The following is a 10873-nucleotide window of genomic DNA, read 5'->3' as shown; positions in this document are numbered from 1 at the left end:
CCACATGTGATGAACTGACTGCAGCCCCCTTGCCTGTTCTCCTGCCTTGGGGACAAAGAGGTGGAGAAAACAGGGAGTAAAGTTAAGCATGGGAATAGCAGGATGGGGAGAAGATGTATTTAAGATTTTTTTCCTTCTCTTACTATCCTACTCTGATTTTAATGGTAATAAATTAAATAAATTTTCCCCAAATAGAGTCTGTTGTGCCCGTGATGGTAATTGGTGAGACATCTCAACCCTTTTGCTGTATTTCTCTCCCTTGTCCAGCTGAGGAGACTGATAGAGGAGCTTCTTGTGTGCCTGGAATCCAGCCAGGGTCAGCCCACCACAACCATTCTTCTGGGTTTTTTTACATTGTTCCTTCTACTTATTAAGGAATAATATAATATATGAAAAAATACATGTTTAATTAAAGCCCTGAAGATTATGAGTAGAAGAAGACAGCAATTCTGTATTTGTTTCTCCATGCTGGATAGGTGGCAGATGTGAGAACACTGCTATTTATGTCAAAACATTAGCAATGAAAGACTTGCAAAGACGACATCAGAGTAGTGATATGCCACAAAGGCACTTCAGTCTCAAAAAAGACACCAAAAGAACCATTCAAGGATTAAAGACGTTTTGAATATAAACAAGTTTATTATTGAAGTATCAATTATTGCATGCATCAAAACAACTAAATAAGGGTTATACTACAAATGGTAACATCAAAGCAAAAGATAACTCTAATTTTGGTTGAATACTAGCATGAAAAAACTTTTTAATGGTGTCTGTTTATCAGTTCCTGTGTTTTCTTCTAAGAAGCTTCTTTATCCCCCATGGTAATAGCTGCTGAGTGTCATGAACATTTTGAGTGATGTCTTATTCAAGATGGAGAAAAAAGGTTTGTGCAGAACGATGTGCCTCTGTAAAATGAAAAATTTGGTTTAATTATAAGATTTGTAGTACAATGCATCCCTATGTAAACAGTATATATGTATGTGTCTGTGTACACATATATACATATACATATACATATATATTTGCATATGCATAGCAAATGTGTCCATGCACAAATTTTAATACAAAAATCCTTATACTCTGAAGACAAATATGAAGGCAGGGTGCTCACTTCAGAAATGAACAATCTGTAGATGAGATTGGAAATCCCTTTATCAGGATACCTTTACCATGCACATAACCCATCCCATTAATCTCAACAGAGATGCCTGTGTCTGTAACTACGCTCCAAGTGAGTCAAGACTTGGCTGCTTGGCATTAAGCATGCACTTGTCATGTCATCTGTGTTACACTTTATAGGAGAGGGAATGTAATTTGACCTTTATTTCCTTAGCCATTGAGAATAAATTAACATTAAATTTAAAAGATAAATGGCATCACCAGTATAGGCTGAAAAGATTTTTCATCTATGTCAACTTGCTAAATATTATTTGTGTATAATACTAGCATATAAATTCACACAAGTATTTTTTTCCTTTTCATATTCATACTAGATTCTAAGTAATGTGATTATAATGTATTCTGTGGAAAAAATGTTTTCATCTAGACCAAAATAAAATTAATATTGATTAATGAACACATATTTGATAATCAAAAGAAAAAAGGAATTAGGGATAACATCAATTAACAAACATAAGTTGACAGTTTATTGGATTTTCTTTCTCCCAGTTCCAATTGTTGTTGCTCATAAGAAGCCCCTAGACCTTATAAAATTTTACAAGTCAACTTCACTGGTTTTCTTTTCTAAGACAGACATTTATTTCACTGATCATGCCTGATCTCACAGGAATTTGTATGTGAAATGCCCAAAGGGTACTTTATTCAATGACATCTGTGCTAGAGACATCCATATTTTAGAGGTTAAAATGAGCTGATGTAATTCCCATTTACTTGTATTCTGGTACAATCTTTAGCTGATAAAATTTATGGAGGGTAGTTGTTTGTTGACTGACAGTTCCATATATCTGTTCTTTCAACCTGCCATTATAAAGATTATCTCATTCACCTGTGAGTAGTATCATTTTGGAGGGTTTTTTTTCTTATGAATTATGACAGCATTTCCATAGCTGCGCTTTTCTTTCCAGTATTTATCTTGTATTATCCCTCATAACAGAGATGCTCATAACTGCCAATGGGTGTCTGTTTTGTTTGTATGGTTAAATTCACACTCTCTAGAAAATACTGAGATACATGAGAACAAATCTGTAAGAAAATAACCAAACAATTACTAAGTCCAGCCAATGAAGCGATATCAAAAGAAAACAGAGATAATGCTGTTCCATAAGTATATTTGCATTCATTTAATGTAGGCGTGCAATTTGAAAGTCAGACTTTTTAAATTGGCTGGTCTTAGTTCTGCCTAAACTGTTGTGTGAGTTCAAGTAACTCACAAGACTGCTGAGTGTTGTTATTTATATGAAAGAGAAAATGGTGCTCATAAACCTATGTGATCTCTGTACTGTGCTTTGACTAAGTAGTTATTTAAAATGCTTGGAGAGTCTACTTGAAAATGTCTAAGTTTATGGAAACTTGGGATTCTAATTCCTTTTCCTCAGATCTGTAGTGTTTTCTCTACTTTTTGGTTCTGTATTATGCTGTTACAGAATATGAAGAGACTTTACCATCTTATGTGCAAGTACTGAGAAGTCAGAAGTCATACTTAAGTACCCAACACTTAGAAAGGTAAAATATTTAAATATGGTTTGGGAACAGTGCTATTTGTCCTCTTTCAGTGAGAAGAATTCCTTCACAAAGTAGAAGAAAATTCTGCTTTACAGATTTTCCATATTTTCTGACAAGCTGTACTTTTAATAATGAACAGTATATATTTAGCTTTTGTGATATCCAGTACTTGTCTGAAAACATTATTTTTCATACAAAGGAACACCAAATGATAATAATTTACCATAAACATAAACAAAAGCAAGCAGTTGTAATAGAACATCTTGAAAATTATTTGAAAAAGAAAAATCTTTGCACCTGATGCTACACTTTTAGCTTTGCTTTTATTGCTTTCAAGACAATTTTTTTTCTTGTACTTACATTATAGCATACCACTTGTATTTAGTTTGTACAACTGTAAGAAGGCTATAGTAGTCTTTATTAAAGTAATTAACATATAGAGATAAGATACCACCTACAGTGGTATCTTATATACATACCTTCAGTATGACTGAATTTCAATACTGCTATTTTGGAAAAGAAAAAAGCTTTATTAATGTCTTTAATATCATAAATTTACCTCAAATTAGTTTCAATATAAGACTGATTTACATTATTGTACTTTTAAAAAACAAAATCAGAATAACAAAAGTAAACACTGCAAGAAAGGTCTAAAACACTGTGGAGTTATCTATTTAAAAAAAAAAAAAAAAAAAAGTAGGGGTGAGAGATGAACATTTATAAGTTTTCCAGTACATTTGTTCCACTGATAAATAATTAAATGCTTTCCATAGAAAATATTTTATTCTAAAAATACCCAATAAGAATGAAACAAAACCTTCACAATCAAAGAAAAAATAACTTAAATTGTGATCATCTGACAATATTCTCCCTGTCTTACCTCTAGTTTGTTAACATCTATATTTCCTAAGTTTAAAGTGTCTAATTATAGGACCCATATTTAATAACAAACAAACAAACCTAAATTCAAACCTAAACCTAGAAAAGGATCACCATCCATTTTAGTTTTTTGCAGTCTGTGGGGAGACAGGAACTTTCATATGCTTTGCCAGTATAAAACCTGAATTACTTTCTTAATTATTAAACTTTCTCCATTTACTACTAAAAAAACCTAGCATAAAAATACTCTTAAATTTACATACTGTACCTTAACATATAAAGTTGGATAGGATTAACCTAGACCCTGATAATGAACTCCATTACATTTTTTTATAGTTAATTTAATATTAGTTATAGAGAAAAATATTCAATAACATTTAATAGCTTCATTATATTGGGAGAATTGATCCTTTCCTGCAGACTGTTATTATTATCCAGACCAGAACATACATGCCACAGTGGCTGTTTTTTCAGTGTTCTTTTTCAAATATATAAATCTGAAACCAAATCATAAACCAAACCACATTTGTTTGGTCCCTGTATCTTCACAAATAATATTAACTATTCTCAAATATCTGTCCCAAAGTGCGAACTTTTATGCGCTGAATTTTTAGACATATTTGAACAAACAAATTTCCTGAGTCTAATTCCAAATTCCTTTAAAGAGTCTAAAGAATCATGAACAATAAACAGATGATCTTGCATAAAATCTGGAAACCTGAGTTTTCCTTGAATTTTTGTTGTTATTTTTCTGTCTGTTAAGAAGTAAACATCATTCTTATTTATAGATGTGATCTGCTGAAAGAATAGGAAATGTTTCCAACCCAGTCTTATAAACAATAATATAGAAAGTTATAACTTTTTTGTAGTTAGTAAGAAAAACCTTTAAAAAGAAAGAGCTGGCCTTCATACTGCCATGAACTTTTTCTAGAGCTTAACCATAAGTGTACAAATTATTAAATTCTAATTCATAATAAGTAACGTTCTTCTTTTATGTATGTTGCCCTTAATTTTTACATCTTTATTTTGTGTATTAAAAAGTTAACAAAGATCAGGTCCCTATTATTTTTGTGTATAAATACATAGTTCTTAAGAAGTCTACTGCAAATGTACATGGGGTAGATTTGTGCTGTCCTACAAAATGGCTTGTTCTGTTCTGTAGGAAAACATCAACAACATACCCCAGAAGCCTCAGTGTGCACGTTTGCCTCCCCAGCCAATGCTGCCGTGTTGAGAAGAATACAGCTGCAATCTCTGCACTGAAGCCAATGTGAAATCTACAGACGATAACACAGAAAGAAAATATGCCATAGAACAGATCCTCACGTGGTGTAAACTGTCATTTCTCTGCTGAAGTAACTGGAGGATGATTTTTTTCACCAGCTGAGGGTCTTCTCCCAGTATTTTGGAGCTTCTTGAACAGGAAAGCACAGCTCACACTGGGAAGAGATCTAATTGAATGTTTCTCTGCTTTTGAATGTAACACCAGCACACAAAGCAAAACAACAATGACAACTCAAATATAGTCCTCTTTCTCTTCTCTAGGAACAGTAGATAGATTCCAGCAGATGTATAGAAATACTTTGGACAACTCTTTATGAGGTGGCCAAAACCAATTATAAAGTTTAAGGTGGGCTTATCCTTTGTTCATTAGCATTTTTTGGTATATGCTTATTTTGCAGCATGTGTATTCCATTTAAATCAATAGAATAATCCTGAGGTTAAAGTTGGAGGAAATTTATACCTGTTATGCTAAAATGGATCTTATATGATGCCAAAGTTTTTGCTAAAATTTTGTCTGCAACTTAGTTTTTCTTTCTGCAATATCGACTAGTTATTTAATTTTCTAAGATAACATAGACTGCTGCTGTCCATTTTATGTCTATTTTTCACACAGGTAGAAAATTGACACAGAAAGAGATTAACTGTCCATTTTCAGAGTAATATGGGGTTTCCATAGTTGTTTAGTTTCCTTACATGTATTCACCACAATTGCAATTTTGCTTCTTCCTTAGTTAGCATTGTAATGTCTAAAACATATATTTAGCGTATAGAATTTTATAAAATATTGTTGATTTATTTTAAATTATTCTGAGACTAATGTTGTAAATCTCCTTTAGATATTCTTCCTTTTCTTTGTCTAAAGCATACTTCTTTGCTTGGGAAAATTTTTCAAATTATGATTCAAGGAAATGTTTACCAAAACAACAGATGTTCTCAGGCCTGATGGAAAGAAAAAAGAATAAGAAAAAGAAAAAATAAAAAAGAAAAAAGAAAAAAAAAAAATTAAAAAAATCTTTTTTTCATTCAGTCCCTTAGATTAATGTATTTTACCAGTTACTATTCATGGATATCTTTTACCAAAATTTTTCAATTTCTCTGTGCTCCAAATGCTTCTTAGCATTGCAACAATGAAATGATGCTGGGATTATTTTATGTAGATGCAGATGAAGAATATAGATACAGATGAAGATTGTAGATGTAGATGCATCCATATGTATATTTCTTTTCTTCAATGCTTGCGACTCCTGAAATTTGATTTGATTTCTTTTCTAGATGGGTAGGAGGCAAAAATAATAAGTGATTTGAAAAGAAACATATAAATGTATATATTACATTGAGTAATTTACCAGTATGTTGATATGGTCTCTGCTCAGGTTTGACCAAGCTCTGCAGCTGCAGAACACAAATTTCATTCCACATCTCTGAAATATCTGTTTATTGCAACAGTAGTACCCACCATTTCTCCAAGAAGGAAATACATACAATCTACACAGAGATAGAAGTTACAGTTTTTAAAAATGACTTTTCTAAAGCTATTTGAATAACTATGCAAAATACCACAGTGAAGAAATTTTACATTTATTTTAGCAGTAGCAACCATCCAAAGAATTGATCCCAGACTGCCTTGTCTCTGGACTTGTCCCTAAAAACCAAACTGGAACAGCCCCAAACTTGTTGGCAGATGAAACAGCTGGATATATGAACCCTGTCACTGTATGGATTTTCCAGATAGATTTTACTCAAAAACCTGCTGCCATATCTCAAAGACTATGGCTTTTGTTAGTCAAAGAACATCTTGCTTAATTTCTTTCCATTTAGTTTTTCTTTGATATCTTTCTTTCAGAGATCACTGAAACCCTGTAGTTCACAGGGCACAATCTGTGCAGGTATGAGTGACAGCTATAGAATCGACTCCCACTTTACAAGAACAGTTGTCTTTCTCAGAACTAGTTTTCTTCTTGTGTTACCATGACACTCAGGATCACTTGTATGAAAGCTGTTTCCCACTTGAAAAAAGATATCCTTCATGATGGATCTTACTTCTAATTTCACTGCAGCCAGTATTTGGTGACCTTGAAGGCTTGCTGCAAAACCCATCTGTTTGCTGAAGTTTTCCCTTAAAAAAAAAAGTAATTTGATTGGCAGACTGATTAAAGTTACCTATGAGTAAAGTTAGGACCTGTAGTTTCAGTGATAAAAATATTGCAGTAGGTACAAGAAGAAAAGAGAGCATGATTTATAGACTTCTTTAAAGCTTCTTATTTATTTTAAATTGTTTTATATATTTTTTACTGTATGTATGGAACATGGAATAGGCATTATGAACAAATTTGAGTTAGCTACGCCATCACTTTAGAACAGATTGACGATGTCCACCTCAGATGTCTTTGTCTTTTACCTCGTTGTCCAATCTTATTCTACTTGAATGGTCTAAATAAAAAAAAAAATCCTTAAACTCTGGAATTTTGAGTTATTATGACTTAACCTAGCTGTTCATCACTCTGCCTCACCAAAGACTTCATTTCTATAGCAGATAAAGTACCTTGATGGTCTCTTTGTTAGGAACAAAATCTAAGCCACAACTTCATGGTAAAAGATAAAAGGAAGCACACATATCATTTTGGGGGGAAGATATTTCCCACATAATGTTTACAACTTCCTATGATATAGTAATTATTTTCTTTACTGGGAGTCTTGAATCTGTGGATAGTTTTGCAGTCTTAAGGAAAAGACTGTCTCCCTGTATTTATTCTCAAGTATCAGTGACCCATATGAGAGTTCAATTTGGAAGGCTTTGTTCATCACAGGTACTATTTTAATCTTCTCTTACCATTTTTTTGAGGGAGGTATAACAGATTTAATTTCTCTCCCACTCCTTTTCTTTTGTTGCTTTCAATTCCAAGCTTGGCCAAGAAGATTCTCAAAAAAAAAAAAAAAAAAAAAAAAAAAAAAAAAAAGTGTAATTCAACTTATCTCTGTAACTCACTACACTCAAGCAATTACCTATCCACTTAGCCTAGAGAATACACATGAACAGGAAATTACTAGGTCATTTTTTAACAACCTAAGGAGAGCATCTTAAATATTTAGAGCAATTTCAAGTTTTCCCATAGGCTCAGTGATTTTATATAATTATTTTGAAGATTTATTTTACAGAGCTCCAACTACCCCACTTGCTGCATACTCACATAGTAGCAAGGTGGCACAGCACATACAGCTGCCACTCCCTCGCTGCCTTTGGTGATGATATCACACCATTTTAGGAAGAAATGCTGTGGGTGTTTGTTTCTTTGATGATTATTGCATGGATTTTAAGGAATCTAAGAAAGAAGTTTAAACAGTTGGGCAGGAGATGGGCACATTATTAGTAAATGCTTTTGCCTGAGCAACCAGAGCAGTGACTCAAACAGACCTAGATGTTCTAAAAAAAATGATGCATATTCTTCCATTGCAGAGATATGCCTTTATTCTGAACAGAGTGTATTTGCTGCATGGACTACAATTACATGTGACCTACAAGTTTCCCTTTAACTTTATATTTTAGGTCTTCAAAGTTTTCTAAAAGCTTTGTCTTTCACATTAACATTTGTTAGGCATCATATATCCTTGCATTGAAACCATTTTCAGAGAGAATGTCAAATTATCCCCTTTATTCTTTTCCCATTCCAATAGAAATGGACTAAAGGAATTAGCCAGTGTTATAACCCACTTTATTGCATAGTCAAGAAAATGCATGGAATTGTGCAGAAACAGATTAAAAAAAAATGGGTAGAATGTTACCTGAAAAAGCATCTGGTTAGGAAACAGTATCTTGACCAGAAAAACAACAAACACATCCTTCCTAAAAAAACCACAAACACACAGACCTCAGTATACTTTATATGAAATTATTTAATATGCAAACAATACTCTTACCTACTTCTATTTTAAGTTTACATAAAATTTAGATTTAAATATCCTCTTGAGAAAAGCAATATTCTGAAAATCTGTTGTTTATTTAGATGCACAATATATGAAACAAAAGTAGCTTAATAGAAAAAGCTGAATTACCTTATCTCCAGAAAACTTTTAGTACAAAAAAAGGAGAAAAATCTTAGAATCATGAAACAGGCCAGGTTGAAAAGGTCTGGAAAGATCAATATGGCTCAAACTCTGTTGAAAAAGGAAGCTTATTCATGATTCAGCAAAAAACTTGTTATATCATATCCAAAAAGCAGTGCTCCTTGAAATACTTTGAGATCTTCAACCAAAGGACACTATAATGAGGATGCACTGAAACACAATTGTAGTTCAGAGAATTTCTTGCTTTTTCATACCTCACAATGCAATTGGTCTCAGCCATCTACTGAGATCCTTTTAAAAATGAATAACTTGGGTGGACGATTTATACACATCACTCTAACATTTCTGAACATGTATGTATTAAAGTTTCAATCCAATTAGTTACAAAGTAACATATCGCGTTATTTGAGAGGCCCTATAATATCTGAGGCAATCACTTGATACTTTAAAGACATTAAAGCTTACAAACAATTGACAAATAGCTCAAATCTGTTTTTAAAAAATATCATGACTCTGAACTGAATAGCAAAATGGACATGTAACACCTAACTGGCAATTTTTAGCTTTGAAATATTTATTTGTACTGTCTAACAGAAGTTTATTAGAGCAGTAATAGTTGCATTTATATCTGTCTGTAAATGTCTAAATTAGCAGAAATATATGTACATCAGTTTGGGATTTTTTTCACAATAATTTTACATATTGAATGCCTCATAATGCAATTGTAGACTGTAATTTTCATCTAGTTATTTGGCTAGCTGAACACTATTAAAATGAATACAGTTTTGACATTTGACAGTTAGGAATCTGCCTTACCATAATAAGCATTGATATGGATAAAACATTGGAAACACAATCAATTTTGCTTTTATCTTCATTATAATTTCATCAGTTTGGTAAGTAAATATTTGGCATACATATATTTAGAAATATGAGGCATAGGCATCTTCATTTTTAATGTCTTATTTACTTTAACAAAACAACATCTTTTACTACAGCAGTACGGAGTCAGGAAACTTTAAGATACTTTCATTCTCCTATCTTTTAAAAAACATACAAACTCCAGGGCACGCTATCATCCTGTTACTTAAAGAACTGCTGTGTTGCAGGAATGTCTTTCACAGTCAGACCTTGAAATGGTCATTCACGCTTTTGTTATTTCAAAATTAGATTCTTGCAATTCCCTATTGGCTGCTTGCCCAATAGGATGCTGCATAAACTCCAGCTGGTTCAGGATGGAGTTGCCAGGTTTCTCTTGTAAAAGGGACAATCCAAGCATATTTCACTCTTTTTGAAATCTTTGCTCACATTGCTGGTTAAAGAACATATTGATTATCAAGTAGCCCTTCACATTTTCCAGCAGAAACATGACGTTAGTCTAATGCGCTTTATCAATATTTTATTTTAAGCTCGTGCCTATGAAACAATGTCCAAAGAGGAAAACATCCAGGTTGCCCCAAGGTCAGCTTAACAATTGTAGTGGGGTCCTATGAAGTATCAGTAGCACTATTTTTCTCACTTAACTTAAATGATCCTAAGTGTCAATATAGATTTTTACTCAGAACTACTCTTTTGTGTAAATGGATTGCCACAGGTTTTCACCAGCTGAGAATTTGTGCCTTGATTTTTATATTTTTTTAATTACATTTTGTGTTTGATTGAACTAAATAAAAGGTCAGAGAGTTTTGACATTTTCACTCCAGTCTATGTTCTAATGCACACTTTGGACTGAGGCTCTGCAAGCAAATGGTTTCTGTTTGAGTTCATCACAGAAAAAATTCTCACAGATAAAAAATAAATTCAAAAGAGGAAAAAATGTTGACTTTTTCTCTGGTAGCTTGCACCAGTTGACGAAGCTTGACATATTTCTCACCTCTTTCAAATTGCACAAACTCATTTCAGATATAAGGGACATCTGGAAAAATTTAATGTGTTACTGAAGTTATTTAAACATACCAAAAAAATG

The 10873-nt window shown here is 32.7% G+C and overlaps 1 long non-coding RNA gene across 3 annotated transcripts; it reads right to left on the bottom strand.

The window, feature by feature from the left end:
• Positions 1–636: 636 nt before the first annotated feature.
• On the bottom strand, positions 637–9568 carry LOC134547975 (uncharacterized). 3 transcript variants are annotated; one of them, XR_010079662.1, is made up of 5 exons: positions 8626–9568; positions 7676–7764; positions 4743–6961; positions 3162–3185; positions 637–905 (listed from the first exon to the last, which is right to left on the bottom strand). It is a non-coding gene; the product is annotated as an uncharacterized LOC134547975 (long non-coding RNA). The 3 variants fall into 3 exon arrangements; XR_010079661.1 differs by having other exon boundaries at positions 3162–3188; positions 8626–9567; XR_010079660.1 differs by having other exon boundaries at positions 637–6961; positions 8626–9558.
• Between the last annotated feature and the right edge of the window lie 1305 nt (positions 9569–10873).

The sequence above is a fragment of the Prinia subflava genome, chromosome 3, assembly GCF_021018805.1.
Source record: "Prinia subflava isolate CZ2003 ecotype Zambia chromosome 3, Cam_Psub_1.2, whole genome shotgun sequence".
NCBI classification, from domain to species: Eukaryota; Metazoa; Chordata; class Aves; order Passeriformes; family Cisticolidae; genus Prinia; species Prinia subflava.
Note: the sequence above shows the minus strand (reverse complement) of the source record. Positions and strands in the feature narration are given on the sequence as shown.